The sequence below is a fragment of the Bos javanicus genome, chromosome 18 (assembly GCF_032452875.1).
Source record: "Bos javanicus breed banteng chromosome 18, ARS-OSU_banteng_1.0, whole genome shotgun sequence".
Taxonomy (NCBI): domain Eukaryota; kingdom Metazoa; phylum Chordata; class Mammalia; order Artiodactyla; family Bovidae; genus Bos; species Bos javanicus.
The window spans coordinates 30,125,538-30,143,015 of record NC_083885.1 but is presented as its reverse complement, the minus strand read 5'-3'; the positions used below and the strand labels follow the sequence as shown (position 1 = coordinate 30,143,015).

Genomic DNA, 17,478 nt, shown 5'->3' with positions numbered 1-17,478 from the left:
ATTTAAGACTTGTGTTTCCTTATTAATTTTCTGTTTTGATGATCTGTCCATTGGTGTGAGTGGGGTGTTAAAATCTCCTACTATTATTGTGTTACTGTCGATTTCTCCTTTTATGTCTGATAATGTTTGTCTTATGTATTGAGATGCTCCTATGTTGGGTGCATAGATGCTTACAATTGTTATGTCTTCCTTTTGGATTGATCCTTTGATCATTATGTAGTGTCCTTCCTTATCTTTTGTAATCTTCTTTATTTTAAGGTCTATTTTGTCTGATATGAGGATTACTACTCTAGCTTCCTTTGGTTCCCATTTGCATGGGATATATTTTTCCATCCTCTCACTTTCAGTCTATATGTGTCTTTAGGGCTGAAGTGGGTTTTTTGTAGACAGCATGTATATGGGTCTTGTTTTTGTATCCATTCAGCCAGTTTGTGTCTTTTGGTTGGAGCAGTTCATCCAATACATTTAAAGTAATTATTGATATATATGTTCTTATTGCCATTTTCTTAATTGTTTGGGATTGATTTTGTAGATCTTTTTTCTTCTGTTGTATTTATTGACTATATAGGTACCTTTAACATTTGTTGTAAAGCTGGTTTGGTGGTACTGAATTCTCTTAACTTTTGCTTGTCTGAAAAATTTTCTATTTCTCCATCAATTTTGAATGAGATCCTTGCTAAGTACAGTAATCTTGGTTCTAGACTCTTCCCTTTCAGTACTTTAAATATATCCTGCCATTCCCTTCTGGCCTACAGTTTCTGCTGAAAGATCAGTCATTAAGCATATGGGGTTTCCCTTGTATGTTACTTGTTGCTTTTCCCTTGCTGCTTTTAATATTCTTTCTTTGTGTTTAGTCTTTGTTAGTTTGATTAGTATGTGTCTTGGTTTGTTTCTCCTTGGGTTTCTCCTGTATGGGACTCTTCTTGCCTCTTGGACTTGATTGACTATTTCTTTTTCCATGTTGGGAAAATTTTCAACTGTAATCTTTTCAAAATTTTTCTCACACCCTTTCTTTTTCTCTTCTTCTTCTGAGAGCCCTATAATTCAAATGTTGATGCATTTGATATTGTCTCAGACATCTCTGAGCCTATCCTCAGTTCTTTTCATTCTTTTTACTTTATTCTGCTCTTCAGAATTAATTTCCACCATTTTATCTTCCAGCTCACTGATTCATTCTCTGCTTCAGATATTCTGCTATTGATTTATTCTAGAGTGTTTTTAATTTCTGCAATTGTGTTGTTTGTCTCTGTAGATTTATTCTTTAATTCTTCTAGGTCAATGTTAATTGATTCTTTCATTTTCTCCATTTTGTTGTCAAGGTTTTTGATCATATTTACTATCATTATTCTGAACTCTTTTTCAGGTAATTTGCCTATTTCCTCTTCATCTGTTTTTTTTTTTTTTAATTTTTTTAATTAAAAAAAAATTATGCATGTGTTCCCCATCCTGAACCCTCCTCCCTCCTCCCTCCCCATACCATCCCTCTGGGTCGTCCCAGTGCACCAGCCCCAAGCATCCAGCATCGTGCATTGAACCTGGACTGGCATCTTGTTTCATACATGACATTTCACATGTTTCAATGCCATTCTCCCAAATCTTCCCACCCTCTCCCTCTCCCACAGAGTCCATAAGCCTGTTCTATTTCCTCTTCATTTATTTGGACTCCTGGGTTTCTAGTTTGTTCCTTCATTTGTGTAGTATTTTTCTGCCTTTTCATTTTTTTTTTTTTAAACTTATTGTGTTTGAGGTCTCCTCTTCTCAGGCTTCAAGCTTGAATTCTTTCTTCCTTTTGGTTTCTGCCCTAAGGTTGGTCCAGTGGTTTGTGTAACCAGAGATTTGTGCTCAGTTTTTGTTTTGTTTTGTTTTTCCTCTGATGGGCAAGGCTGATTGAGGTGGTAATCCTGTCTGCTGATGATTGGGTTTGTAATTTTGTTTTGCTTGTATATTTGTTGTATTTAGACGACCTACCCCTAGTTTCACTCAGGAGGGAAATGAGCTCACTGACACCATCAGCAAAGTGCCCCCAAATCTCCCTGCAATCTTAATTCCAGCTGAGCTTCATCCAGCCCAGCATTTTGCATGTTGTGTTTTGCATATAGGTTAAATAAGCATGGTGACAATATACAGCTTTGACGTCCTCCTTTTCCTATTTGGAACCAATCTGTTGTTTCATGTCCAGTTCTAACTGTTGCTTCTTGACCTGCATATGGGTTTTCAGGAGGCAGGTAAGGTGGTCTGATATTCCCATCTCTTTAAGAATTTTCCACAGTTTGTTGTGATCTACACAGTCAAAGGCTTCAGGATAGTCCATGGAGCAGAAGTAGATGTTTCTCTGGAATTCTCTTGCTTTTTCCATGGTCCAATGCATGTTGGCAATTTGATCTCTGGTTCCTCTGCCTTTTCTAACTCCAGCTTGTATATCTGGGAGTTCTCTATTCATATACTGTTGAAGCCTGGCTTAAATGATTTTGAGCATTACTTTGCTAGCATGTGTAGCAAGTATTAGTTTCAGTGAACAGTGAAATGAGTCAGCTGTGCATATTCATATATCCCTTCCCTAATGAACTTCCTTTCCATTCAGATCACCACAGTGAATTTAGTAGAGTTTCCTGTGCTATACAGTAGGCTCTCATTAATTATTTTTTATACATAGTATCAATAATGTATATGTGTCCATCCCAATCTCCCAATTCCTTCCATCCTCTTCTTTCTCCCTTGGTATCCATACATTTGTTCTCTATGTCTGTGTCCCTATTTCTGCTTTGCAAATAGGATCATCTATACCACTTTTCTAGATTCCACATATACGAACAACATATTTTGATTCTATTAATATTTGTAAACACTTCAATGGGTTTTTCATTGTTTTTAAGATAGTGAAAAGATTCCATATAACACATTTATATGTCTACTCTCCATCTGTCCAGTCACATCTCTCATTTCTGGTGAAATGATTTTTTTCACATATCTCATGCCACTAATATCAGATGATACATATACTATTAATACACCCACCACTGAGAAAAATGTATATTATTACAGCAAACTGAGTATTTACTATTAGATACTGGGTCAGTATTTTATATAGATTTCCTGATATTATTTTCACAGTTCTATTGTAATCCCTGTTTATACATAAGGTAAGTAGGAATAAGAGAATGTAAATAACTTGCCCAAGGTAGGAATGCTAGTTAGTATAGAGACTGATACTCAACACTAGACAACCCAACTCTAGATCTCATTTTCTGTTCACTTTTCTCTCCAGAATGGCCCACTCCACATTACCTTTATTTTCTACCATAAAAGATTACTCTTTCATCAAAATTTATCTCAGTGTACAACTCCTCTCTGAAACTGTCCTTTAGTCCCCAGGGAAAGCGTCAAAACTTTTTTCTCCATGTTCCATTTATGGTGTTCATATCTGTTATAATTACCATGATTTTATTGCCTGAATGCTTGTCTACCCAATAGATCAGAGTTAGTCAAAGTAGGTTTCATAGAGGTCTAGTTTTAAAGTATGTTTAAAATAAAACTGAATAGAGTAGAATAAAACAGAGTAAAACAAAACATAACAAAACAGAGTTAAATGAAACAAATTCAGTAAAAAAAATTATTTGAATGAATACCTAGTAAGAAATACACTTTCTACTACATGGATCACAACCATGAGCATTTAGAGTGACCACTTTATGAACCAGTGGCCTAGTACACACTTTCTGAGTCACTTACCCATCACTATAACTCAGTACTTGTAAGGTCAAAGATAACTATTACTCATTCAATATTCAAAAACACCTTGAAATAAGACTGTTTTGATTGGAATTGATTTCCAGAGATTTGCAATCTTTAAGATTATCATGGAGAACTCTCTTGTCTTCTCATCCTTTCACCTGTGAATGAACTAGATTTCTGAGAAGATTTCATTAACAGAAGTCCCATGGGTCTAGAAATTCCATTTCAAAATAGCATTAATCAAATTTCCTTAATCCTACTGAAACTTTCAGCTGTACACTGAAGCTATTTCACAGGAAATCTATAAGCCTGCTACTTAAATGCCATGCTTCTTTATTGTTATTTATTTATACCTAATTTATTAGCTGAACACATCTCTGTAGACTTAGGATATGAGTATCTATAAGTTTAATTAAGAAACCCATTCTGAGTATTCTCACTCCCAGTGAAACAAAGAAGACAAAAATATAAACACAGAAAATATACACATACACAAAGATGAGCACCCTCAAGAGATAATCTAATCCAACAGCAAGTTAGCAAATGTAGAGGAACTGGGAAAAAGACACATGACAGGAAACATCTAATTAGAGAGTCAAGCTTTTAATATTTAAATTTATTTTAAATTGTAAAGTTGAATCACATGGAAGATACACTTCACTGTATGACTAGATTTATGCAAATACATACAGATTCTTCTGCAGGCCATATTAGAATCCCCACAGCTACAAAAACTGACTTGCCCCTCTCATATACCCTGTAAGACTTTTCCTTGTGTAGGAATCAGTTCTGACATCAAGCCAAATTCTCTCATCCAACCATTGGAAAGAGAAAAGTAATCTTAAAATTGAGTAGACAGATTATTTTTCTTACAAATATAATGAAACAAAAATTACTAATATAGTTAACACTTAAACAACACGTTCGAACTGTGATGGTTCCCTTAACACACAATTTTTGTTAAATAGTAAACACTACACGAACTATGTCAGTTAAATCCCCAGATGAGAAACCATGGCTATGAGCAACCTGGTATGGAGGACGGACTATAAGTTATACACAAATTTTTGACTATAGGGAGGGTTGGCACTTCTAATCCTGAGGTTGTTTAAGGTCAACTGTATCAAGGGGTCATTGTCAAGGTTATGGATGGTGGCAAAGTAAGGCCCATTTTTTAAATGTGTATCCAGTTTAGAGTTTCATTATAAATAATAATAATAACCACAGTATCATCAACATCATCACCATTACTATCAGTGACTTCATTGATTTATATTACATTTGTTTAAAAGAACTTAAATATTTAAGATCTTACTTGGCAATAATATTAGATTTCTATATTGTAAATATATTTTTTAAGTTGAGATGCAGAAAAATTATATGGGCATTGCTTGAATTAATATGGTACATTTAATACACAGGATAATATTAAGAACAATTCAGACCTTTTAAAGTTGTCTTTAACTCCTGTTTTCTAAGCTCTCATTCACTGGAAAATATGCCAGATTTTACTTAGACAGCTTTAATAGGTTAGAAATGAGATTGGTATAGATCTGATCTTATAGTAGACACAGTTGTTTTTTTCTAGGTCATCATTAACTCATGTTTGACTTTTAAAATAGTTTCTTTTTTTGATTTCTTACTAAACTCTGACCCATTATAATCCTCCACAGGTCTCTCTTTTTGGAGAAGTGGAGGTGAATGGAATATATGTTGACACATGTATTTTCACAGTTTATTTATAGTCAATCTTTGGAGTTCTTCCTATCAGGAGTGATAACAATAAAGTGCCAATAGACTAAAAAAAAAAGAATGTCTGTTTCATGCGTTTTCCATCAGGAGGCCATCTAAAGTGAGATTCTTTTTCTAAAAGATCAACACTTTAAAAATCCTTCTGAAGACAAACTGTGCCTACTTCCAGATCATGTGGCAGTAACACACTATTACATAGCTCATCACACCCAGGATGAAGTGCCGGCTGCAAAACACTATGATTTATGTGTATATTCAACATTTGTTTTAGGAGCCAAACTGACTTCTCTCTTAATTTGTTGCAATTGAAATGATCTCTATTTAATTCTTTGTAACTAGCAATCCTTAATTCTGTCTAATAATGTGCTTATACACAAAGCATTTCCTGCACCTTGTTTTTCTGCAAAAATTCTCATCAGTGCCCTTAATTACCTCCTGACATCACTGTGTTGGTTGTGGACTTTCACACAATACTGTGTACAGCATGGCTCATAAAACCTAATGAGAATAAGTTCATTAAATTTATCCAAATAATTAACAAACTTGCTGCCTGCTTCTTGATGTCTAATTTGTGACACAAATTTGGCAAATGTTTTCAACTGTGGAAACAAGAATTGAAGCCAAAAAACCTGTTTCAGAGAACTTGACATTCATATTTATTTGGATTTCTTCATCAAATATACAATCTGCTGATGATATATAAAAAGAAAGAGACACATCCACAGTGAAAATAAAGATAAAATAACATAAAATGTTGACCAAGGGAGGGAGGGTTCATGATGATGATTTATTTTTTCTGCATGCTGTGTTCCTAAAGAGGAAAGAGGAGAAAATTATTTTATTTTCATATTTCAGTAATCACACTTTTATGTTAAAAAACTTAACTCTTTCCATTCCCAACTACCACCTGTTCCCTAAATTGCTGGTTCAAACACTTTGCTAAAATGCTTTCATTATGCAAGGAATGTATTGGTATGACGGAGTATATACTAACAAGTCATTAGTAGAAAGTGACTTCATAAATTGACAGTCAAATTCACCCTCCCCCAGTTACCCTAAAAGTTACATGGTGTGTAATATCTATACCCCCTCAAATCTAAAACACAAATAAAAGAATAGAATAAAATTTAATCTTTTGAATGTCTTACTCTTCTGCTTTATTTTAAATCCCTGGGTTGTAAAACAGATTCTGATATTTAGGAGGTGATCAAACAAGTTGGTTGGATAAATTAGAAGATAACTCAATAATATTTTTTTAACTTTTAATTTTTTATGTTGTATAGCAGTGGCACCCCACTCCAGTACTTTTGCCTGGAAAATCCCAGTGATGCAGGAGCCTGGTAGGCTGCAGTCCATGGGGTTGCTAAGAGTCAGACACGGCTGAGCGACTTCACTTTCACTTTTCACTTTCATGCATTGGAGAAGGAAATGGAAACCCGCTCCAGTGTTCTTGCCTGGAGAATCCCATGGACAGAGGAGCCTGGTGGGCTGCCGTCTATAGGGTCGCACAGAGTCGGACATGACTGACGTGACTTAGCACCAGCAGCAGATTAACAAACAATGTTTTGATGGTTTCACATGAACAGCAGAGGGACTCAGTCATACATACACATGTATCCATTCTCCCCCAAACTCCCCTCCCATCCAGGCTGCCACATATCACTGAGCAGAGTTCCATGTGCTGTGTAGTAAGCCCTTGTTGGTTATCCATAAATGAATTTATTGTAACTACAGAATCCACCTGAAATGTGGGAGACCTGACCTGAGTTCGATTCCTGAGTTGGGAAGATTCCCTGGAGGAGGGCATGGCAACCCACTCCAGTATTCTTGCTTGGATAATCCCATAGACAGAGGAACCTGGTGGGCTACAGTCCATGGGGTCACAAAGAGTTGGACATGACTGAGCGACCAAGCACATTCTATTTTTAGTAGGTGATTTTTTTCCCCCAAAACATATGTGCGTGTGTATGATGTTTTACTACTTCCTAGCAACATGCTGTCTGAATACTCACTAAAGTAAAAGTGAAAATATTAAAATCTCTCCTATATATCTTCTCCTTAGGAGCTGTTCTCTGACCCACAGTTCTTATGGATCATAAATGAAATCACATTTATTGGCAATCATCTTGAGCCTATTCCTTTCTTTTCTTCTTCTTCTTCTTTTTTTTTTTTTTTTGTATCCAGCAAAGGTATTTATCAGAATTGCTCACTTTAGGGAGTATTCACTGGGGCTTTGACCAAAGAAGATTTCTATGATACAAATAAATAAGAATTACCAAATGTTAAGCAAAAAAGAGACATAGATGACATCATATCTGTTTAACTCCCTTTTAAAAATAAAGTTATTGTGCCTTTGCTTGCTTATTTGCATCCGGAAGCACATTTTTGCGTGGCTATTATGAATTTGAATTTCCCCCAGTGGTCTATCTTTGTAGACTACCTTTATATAAAAAATTAGTACAGGAGTTTAAGAATATAGTTTTCTTATATAAGCTTATTTTATTATTATTATTTTTTGTGGGACTCAATTTGAAGGTTGGGTTTCTTAATTTTTATTGTATTTTTAATTAAGAGGATTATTACTTTACAATATTGTGATGGTTATTGCCATACATCAACATAAATCAGCATTAGGTATACATAATGTCCCCTACCTCTTGAATGCACCCCTCTAGGGTGTCACAGAACACTGGCATTGAGTCCCTTGCAACATACTTAGAGCACCCACTGGCTATCTGTTTTACATATGATAATATATATGTTTCAATAGTATTCTTTCATATCATCCCACTATCTCCTCCCCTAACTATGTCCAAATGTCTGTGTCTCCTTTGCTGCCCTGCAAATGGAATCATCCATAATATCTTTCTAGGTTCCATGTATACACATTCATATATGATATTTGTCTTTCACTTTCTGACTTACTTCACTCTGTATAATAGGCTCTAGGTCAATCCACCTCATTAGAACTGACTCAAATGCATTCCTTTTTATAGCTGAGAAGGCAATGGCACCCCACTCCAGTACTCTTGCCTGGAAAATCCCATGGATGGAGGAGCCTGGTGGGCTGCAGTCCATGGGGTTGCTAAGAGTCAGACACGACTGAGTGACTTCACTTTCACTTTTCACTTTCATGCATTGGAGAAGGAAATGGCAACCCACTCCAGTGTTCTTGTCTGGAAAATCCCAGGGACGGGGGAGCCTAGTGGGCTGCCATCTATGGTGTCGCACAGAGTCGGACACGACTGAAGCGACTTAGCAGCAATAACACCCCACTCCAGTACTCTTGCCTGGAAAATCCCATGGACGGAAGAGCCTGGTAGGCTGCAGTCCATGGGGTCGCTAAAAGTCGGACACGACTGAGTGACTTCACTTTTCACTTTCATGCATAGGAGAAGGAAATGGCAACCCACTCCAGTACTCTTGCCTGGAGAATCCCAGGGACAGGGGAGCCTGTTGGGCTGCCATCTATGGGGTAGCACAGAGTTGGACACGACTGAAGCGACTTAGCAATATTCCATTGTGTATATTTTATTGGAGTACAGTTGATTTACAAACGTCATGTTAGTTTCAGGTGTGCAGTAAAGTAAATCAGTTGTACATATACATATATTCATATACACGTTTTGCCATCAAAAAGATCTAAGTTTGCATCCAGCTTGTATGTGCAAATTTTATTCCACTCTCAGCGTCTCAGATTTTACAGCAATGAACTGGGGATGCTAAGGGTACTGCCCTCATGAGGTAGTTTGGAGGTTATGATAATGAATATTTAATGAAAGTACTCAATAAACTGTAGCCACTTTAATAATGAATCCTGGCTTTTCTTAAAAGAATGAAGATGAGGTGGGAGGGGCGTTCAGGCTAGGGGCACACACGCACACCCATGGCTGATTCATGTCATTGTATGGCAGAAACCATCACAATATTGTAAAGTAATCAGCCTCCAATTAAAGTAAATAAATTAATTTTTTTAAAGAATGAAGATGAGAAATAAGAGTTATGGAAGTACTCTAGTCCCATGATTGATCCATATTTGAAAAGGGAGGGGGGAAAATATATAGATGCACACACAAGTCACGATTCCCAATACCTACTTTCATAGTGAGCAGGAAATTCCCAATCAAGCCTTAGTATTCATTAGACACACAAAGACAAGAAGCACAAACTTATTTAAATATGAAATTTAAGTGAGGAGGGTCACTAGAAATGGGTAGGGGGGAAAAGGTTATTATAGGATTACATGAAATCACGTGTGAAAGACTTCTGAAAATTGTAAAGCACTATAGACATTAAGGAGAAGGAAATGGCAACCCACTCCAGTGTTCTTGCCTGGAGAATCCCAGGGTCGGGGAGCCTGGTGGGCTGCCGTCTATGGGGTCGCACAGAGTCGGACATGACTGAAGCGACTTAGCAGCAGCAGCAGCATAGACATTAAAGCATCTTTCATTCAATAAAAACAACAAATAAATAAATACAAGAGTTAAGGAAACTGATGAGAAAAAGAGCATATAATCATTCCTGAAATATAGATTGTAAAAGATAGTGTAGCTGCATATTACATTGTCTTCAGAGTCCTTGTGACCTGGATTAATATTCCAGATAGGCACGTATAAGTCCATGACATTAGGCAAGTTATTTGACATCTCAAAACCTTCAGATATTTCTTCCAGGACATAGGAGTAAAATAGGCATATTCCATTAAAGTATTTGAGCACAAAATAAAAAATTTCCAAATAGAAGAAAAACTCTTATTTGGATAATGAGATTTATAGTTTATCTCTGAATAAAAATTGAAATCACAACTAATTCTAGTGTTTGAAAAAACTTTGCTCACATAATGCTTTATCTCACTTTTTTCTCACAAAATTCTTGGAACTGGCATAGCAACTCTCAAGTGAAAGCAGGTTTGCTCCACTGGGGACACCTGGGAGTTTGGGGGGAGATTTTTGGTTGTCTCACTGCAGGCGCTACTAGCATCTTATGAGCAGAAGCCAGGGAGGCTGCTAAATATCCTATGGTGAATAGGAGTGCCCGCTATGGCAAAGAATTTTCCAGCACTAATGTAAATATTGCTGAGGTTGAGAAGTGCTGTTCTAGAGGTACAGGAATCTTTTAGCTAATGGGGTATTTGCAATGAAAATATATTGATCTTATGTTGTTGCACTGTTATCAACCCAGAAATGAAACAGAATCATACTTATTTCTTTGGATCACCTATTTGAATTAATTCCATCACTTTGGTGGGTTATTTTTTCTGATTGACTACTACTTGTCCATGAAGAAATAACTAGAAATGTAGCACTGATCTAAATTCACATCATCATAGAATATTCATAGTCAAGGGCCCTTGGCTAGTTCCATTCAGAATATTAATTAGTTACTAAAATTTAAAAGTGTCAGTCAGTTCAGTCACTCAGTCATGCCCGACTCTTTGTGAACCCATGGACTGCAGCACAGCAGACCTCCCTGTCCATCAGCAACTTCCAGAGTTTACTTAAACTCATGTACATGGAGTCAGTGATGCCATCCAACCATCTCATCCTCTGTCATCCCCTTCTCCTCCTGCCCTCAATCTTTCCCAGCATCAGGGTTTTTTTCAAATGAGTCAGCTCTTCACATCAGGTGGCCAAAGTATTGGAGTGTCAGCTTCAGCATCAGTCCTTCCAATGAATATTCAGGACTGATTTTCTCTAGGATGGACTGGTTGGATCTCCTTGCAGTCTAAGGGACTCACAGGAGTCTTCTCCAACACCACAGTTCAAAAGCATCAGTTCTTCAGTGCTCAACTTTCTTTATAGTCCCACTCTCACATCCCTGCATGACCACTGGAAAAACCATACGTTTGACCAGATGGACCTTAGTTGGCAAAGTAATGTCTCTGCTTTTTAATACACTGTCTAGGTTGGTCATAACTTTTCTTCCAAGGAGCAAATGTCTTTTTATTTCATAGGTGCAGTCACCATATGCAGTGATTTTGGAGCCCCAAAAAATGAAGTCTGTAACTGTTTCCATTGTTTCCCCATCTATTTGCCATGAAATGATGGGATCAGATGCCATGATCTTAGTTTTCTGAATGTTGAGTTAAAAGTTAAGTAAGCAGGGTGAAAATATACAGCCTTGATGTACTGCTTTCCCAAGATGGAAACAGTCTGTTGTTCCATGTCCAGTTCTAACTGTTGCTTCCTGACCTGATACAGATTTCTCAGTAGACAGGTAAGTCAGTCTGGTATTCCCATCTCTTTAAGAATTTTCTAGTTTGTTATGATCCACACAGTCAAAGGCTTTGACATAGTCAATAAAGCAGAAGTATATGTTTTTCTAGAACTGTCTCGCTTTTACGATGATCCAGCAGATGTTGGCAATTTGATCTCTGATTCCTCTGCCTTTTCTAAATCCAGCTTGAATATCTGGAAGTTCATGGTTCACCTACTTATGAGCTTTGCTTGAAGAATTTTGAGCATTACTTTGCTAGAGTGTGAGATGAGTGCAATTGTGAGATAGTTTGAGCATTCTTCAGTATTTCCTTTCTTTGGGATTGGAATGAAAACTGACCTTTTCCAGTCCTGTGGCCACTGCTGAGTTTTCCAAGTTTGCTGGCATATTGAGTGCAGCACTTTTACAGCATCATCTTTTAGGATTTGAAATAGCTCATCTGGAGTTCCATCACCTCCACTACTTTGCTCTTAGTGATGCTTCCTAGGACTGGAAAAGGTCAGTTTTCATTCCAATCCCAAAGAAAGGCAATGCCAAAGAATGCTCAAACTACCGCACAATTGCACTCATCTCACACGCTAGTAATGTAATGCTCAAATTCTCCAAGCCAGGCTTCAGGAATACGTGAACCATGAACTTCCAGATGTTCAAGCTGGTTTTAGAAAAGGCAGAGGAACCAGAGATCAAATTGCCAACATCTGCTGGATCATCGAAAAGCAAGCAAGTTCCAGAAAAACATCTATTTCTGCTTCATTGACTATGCCAAAGCCTTTGACTGTGTGGATCACAAGGAACTGTGGAAAATTCTGAAAGAGATGGGAATATGAGACCACCTCACCTGCTTCTTGAGAAATTTCTTTGCAGGTCAGGAAGCAACAGTTAGAACTGGACATGGAACAACAGACTGGTTCCAAATAGGAAAAGGAGTATGTCAAGGCTGTATATTGTCACCCTGCTTATTTAACTTCTATGCAGAGTACATCATGAGAAACGCTGGACTGGAAGAAGCACAAGCTGGAATCAAGATTGCCGGGAGAAATACCAAGAACCTCAGATATGCAGATGACACCACCCTTATGGCAGAAAGTGAAGAGGAACTAAAAAGCCTCTTGATGAAAGTGAAAGAGGAGAGTGAAAAAGTTGGCTTAAAGCTCAACATTCAGAAAACTAAGATCATGGCATCTGGTCCCATCACTTCATGGGAAGTAGATGGGGAAACAGTGGAAACATTGTCAGACTTTATCTTTTTGGGTTCCAAAATCACTACAAATAGTGATTGCAGCCATGAAATATAAGACACTTACTCCTTGGAAGGAAAGTTATGACCAACCTAGATAGCATATTCAAAAGCAGAGACATTACTTTGCCAACAAAGGTCCGTCTAGTCAAGGCTATGGTTTTTCCAGTAGTCATGTATGGATGTGAGAGTTGGACTGTGAAGAAAGCTGATTGCTGAAGAATTGATGCTTTTGAACTGTGGTGTTGGAGAAGACTCTTGAGAGTCCCTTGGACTGCAAGGAGATCCAACCAGTCCATTCTGAAGGAGATAAGCCCTGGGTGTTCTTTGGAAGGAATGATGCTAAAGCTGAAACTCCAGTACTTTGGCCACCTCATGCTATGAGTTGACTCATTGGAAAAGACTCTGATGCTGGGAGGGATTGGGGGCAGGAGGAGAAGGGGACGACAGAGGATGAGATGGCTGGATGGCATCACCAACTCGATGGACGTGAGTTTGAGTGAACTCCAGGAGTTGGTGGTGGACAGGGAGGCCTGGCATGCTGCAATTCTTGGGGTAGCCAGGAGTTGGACATGACTGAGGGACTGAACTGAACTGAAGGCCCACTTGACTTTGCATTTGAGGATACCTGGCTCTAGGTGAGTGACTACATCATTGTGAATATCTGGGTCATGAAGATCTTTTTTGTGTAGTCCTCTGTGTATTCCTGCCGCCTCTTCTTAATATCTTCTTCTTCTGTTAGGTGCATGGCATTGCTATTCTTTCTTCTGCCCATCTTTGCATGAAGTGTTCCCTGGGTATCTCTCATTTTTTGAAGAGATCCCTAGTCTTTCCCATTCTATTGTTTTCCTCTATTTCTTTGCACTGATCACTATGGAAGGCTTTCTTATCTCTCCTTGCTATTCTTTGGATCTCTGGCATTCAGATGGGTGTATCTTTCCTTTTCTCCTTTACCTTTCACTTCTCTTCTTTTCATAGCTATTTGTAAGGCGTCCTCAGACAACTGCTTTGCCTTTTTGCATTTCTTTTTCTTGGGGATGGTCTTGATCCCTGTCTCCTGTACAATGTTGTGAACCTCCATCCATAGTTCTTCAGGCACTGTCTATCAGATGTAATCCCTTGAATATATTTGTCACTTCCACTGTATAACCGTAAGGGATTTGATTTAGGTCATCTACTTTCTTCAATTTGAGTCTGAATTTGGCAATAAGGAGTTCATGATCTGAGGCATGGTGAGCTCCCAGTCTTGTTTTTGCTGACTATATAGACTATATAGAGCTTCTCCATCTTTTAAAGTATAATACCTATCAATATTAGAAACTATCTTCTTCATATATTTAATCTCACTATCAAAATTTAGGCAGATCATGCCCACCTCCCCCCTCAAAAAAATAGGATAAAGGGGCAAAAGAAGAAAAATTAAAATCTTTTCATATATAGAAGGTTGACTGTGGAAGGCAGGATGGAGATTCCTTTAAAAAATCAAGAAATAAAACTACCATACAACCCAGCATTACCACTTCTAGGCATATACCTTGAAGAAACCAAAACTGAAAAAGACACATGTAGCCCAATATTCTTTGCAGTAGGACATGGAAGCAACCTAGATGTCCATAGACAGATGAATGGATGAACAAGCTGTGGTACATATATGCAATGAAATACTCTTCAGCCATATAAAGGAATGCATGTGAGTCCTGATGAAGTAGATGAACCTAGAGCCTATTATACAGAATGAAGTAAGTCAGAGAAAGACACATACCATATATTAATGCATATACATGGAATTTAGAAAGACCTATCTACAGGGCATCAATGGAGACACAGACATTGAAAACAGATTTATGGACACAGGTGGGGGACAAAGGAGAAGTGTCACAAGTGGAGAGAGTAGCATGGAAGTATATACATTACCATATGTAAAATAGATAGCCAACTGAAATTTGCTGCATGACTCAGGGAACTCAAACTTGGGCTCTGTAACCACCTACAGGGGTGGGGAAGGTGGAAGGGAGTTTCAAGAAAGAGGGGACATGTATATCTATGGCTGATTCATGTTGATGAATGGCAGAATCCAAAGCAATATTGTAACACAATTATCCCTCAATTAAAAATAAATAAATTTTTAAAATAGGGAAAATATGTGGAAGGATGCTTTGTGAGTGTTCTGGACATACAGGCTGCTATCACCTGGAATAACGCCTTAAAGTGGGCGTCTTTACCGCCTGCTGGATCCTGTTGTTTTCATTGTTTCAGTTTGCTTGAGTATGTATGCCCTCACTGCCCCAGCCCAAAGGCACTTTTCTCCAGTCTGTGTCCATGAGAAGGTCCTTTCTAGCTGCCTGAAACTGAGGCTCTCATTTTACTGCTATCTTGCAGTTCTCATCCACAGTAGAAATGTAACTGGAACATACTTGACTGAGGCTCCAACCCCTGAGGCTGGGTCTCGACTGCTTTTTAATATCCTCCACTGCATGACATGCTGCTAGCTCTGTAGACAGAGTCAGGATGCCAAATTGTAGCACAGATGGTTATCAGAAGATTGACACACCTTCATCCTTTTCCTGAATTCAATTCAGTGGAGAAATGTTGGAACATTATGGGATTATGACATACAGGTGTTTTTGATTTGTGAGAATGCAGAGGAAAGAGTTATGAACTCTATAAGGAGAGGCTGAGAAAAGTCGTAGGGTTACCACTGAGCTGAAGTGAGAGGGTAAGAGGTAGATCTCCAGACAGATCACAGCAAAGGAAGTTAGTAGCATGTGTATAAATGCACACAAGTTGAAAAAAAAAAAAGGCAGAAGCAGACTGGCAAAATATTCAATATCATTAGAGGGCAACAAATGTGTCATCCAGCCCAGAAATAAACAAGACTGGAAATATAGCCAAAATCACTGCAGATGGTGACTGCAGTCATGAAATTAAAAGACACTTGCTCCTTAGAAGAAAAGCTATGACCAACTTAGACAGGATATTAAAAAGCAGAGACATTATCTTGCCGACAAAGGCCCATCTAGTCAAAGCTATGGTTTTTCCAGTAGTCATGTATGGATGTGAGAATTGGACCATAAAGAAAGCTGAGGGCCAAAGAATTGATGCTTTTGAACTGTGGTGTTGGAGAAGACTCTTGAGAGTCCCTTGGGCTGCAAGGAGGTCCAACCAGTCCATCCTAAAAGAAATCAGTCCTGAATATTCATTGGAAGGACTGATGCTGAAGCTGAAGCTCTGACACTTTGGCCATATGATGTGAAGAACTGACTCATTGGAAAAGACTCTGATGCTGGGAAAGATTGAAGGTAGGAGGAGAAGGGGACGACAGAAGATGAGATGGTTGGATGGCATCACCGACTCTATGGACATGAGTTTGAGCAAGCTCTGGGAACTGATGATGGATAGGAAGCCTGACATGCTGCAGTCCTTGGGGTTGCAAAGAGTCAGACGTGACTGAGCAACTGAACTGAACTGAGAAATATAGGACAAAGAACCAATTCCAAATGGCCAAATCCCCCTTTCAGAAAGGGGATTCATGGCAAAGGTTTTTAAAAGAGAGTTTATGGCATGAGATAGCATTTTAGAGAAATCTTTGATAACTATTTGAAGAAGGATAGATTAAAGGAGGGTAAAGCTGGATATACAAAGACCAGTTAGCAAAGGAAAAATGAAAGCACAACAAATGTAAAGTTTTAATTGAGGATTCTTGGCAGGAAAAACGTGAGAAATTTAAAATAAGTATGAGATAACTTAATTTAAAATAAATTATTGAATATTTCTACTTTCTTAATATATCTGAGGATTTGTACTTGATTATGGATGTTTTAAAAAGTTTTTTTAGTAATATCTGTTGATGACGTTGTCGAATCTCTAATTCTAACTATGACACTTCCTAAATATTCTTTGCTTAAAATCATTAACAGATCTTGCCCAGGATACCTGAATCTTGCCAAGCCTACTCTTCACAGATGGCCAATGATACCAGGAGTGACCATTGAAAGGAGAAAACGTGGCGATGTATCTGAACTTTGGCAAAGAAAAACAAGATTGGCTAAATTATTGCAGTGAAACAGAATATTAACAAAGATTCTCTGGCTCATTTGGAGAGGATAAAATTAATTCAGGAAGGAGAGGGTAGCTATAGGCAAGATTCCATGGACAGAGAGACAAATGTAGATTATGGTTTTTAAAAAAATTAACTAGTGAATGGGATGTTAACCTCCAACTGGGGAAGTAATTGTATTATAATGGTGATGGAAAAAACTATCAACCAAAGAAATGAACCTGAACTGAAATGTTTCTAAATGGCAAGTAACTTTGGTTATCATTTTGGTTTGTTTGTGCTTTATTTGTACACTGCTACCCTGTGCTTTAAAATCTCAGCAGAGACTAGAAAGAGGAATTCTACAAGATTTTACAGTAAGGCATTGACCACAAACAACTGACTTAAACCATCCTAAACCAAGATTCCACCAGCAACACAATTCCTGCTTTCCATGGTGGTTTCAAACCTAAGTACTCACTCGATGGATTCAAAGATAAACAGA

At 37.9% G+C, this 17,478-nt stretch overlaps 1 long non-coding RNA gene across 1 annotated transcript in view; it reads left to right on the top strand.

The window, feature by feature from the left end:
* LOC133229852 (uncharacterized) overlaps nt 1-17,258 on the top strand; it is a 120,627-nt gene extending 103,369 nt beyond the window's left edge. Inside the window, exon 2 of the long non-coding RNA XR_009730661.1 lies at nt 16,855-17,258. This is a non-coding gene — a long non-coding RNA (uncharacterized LOC133229852). The remainder of the gene's footprint in view (nt 1-16,854) is intronic.
* The last annotated feature ends 220 nt before the right edge of the window (nt 17,259-17,478 follow it).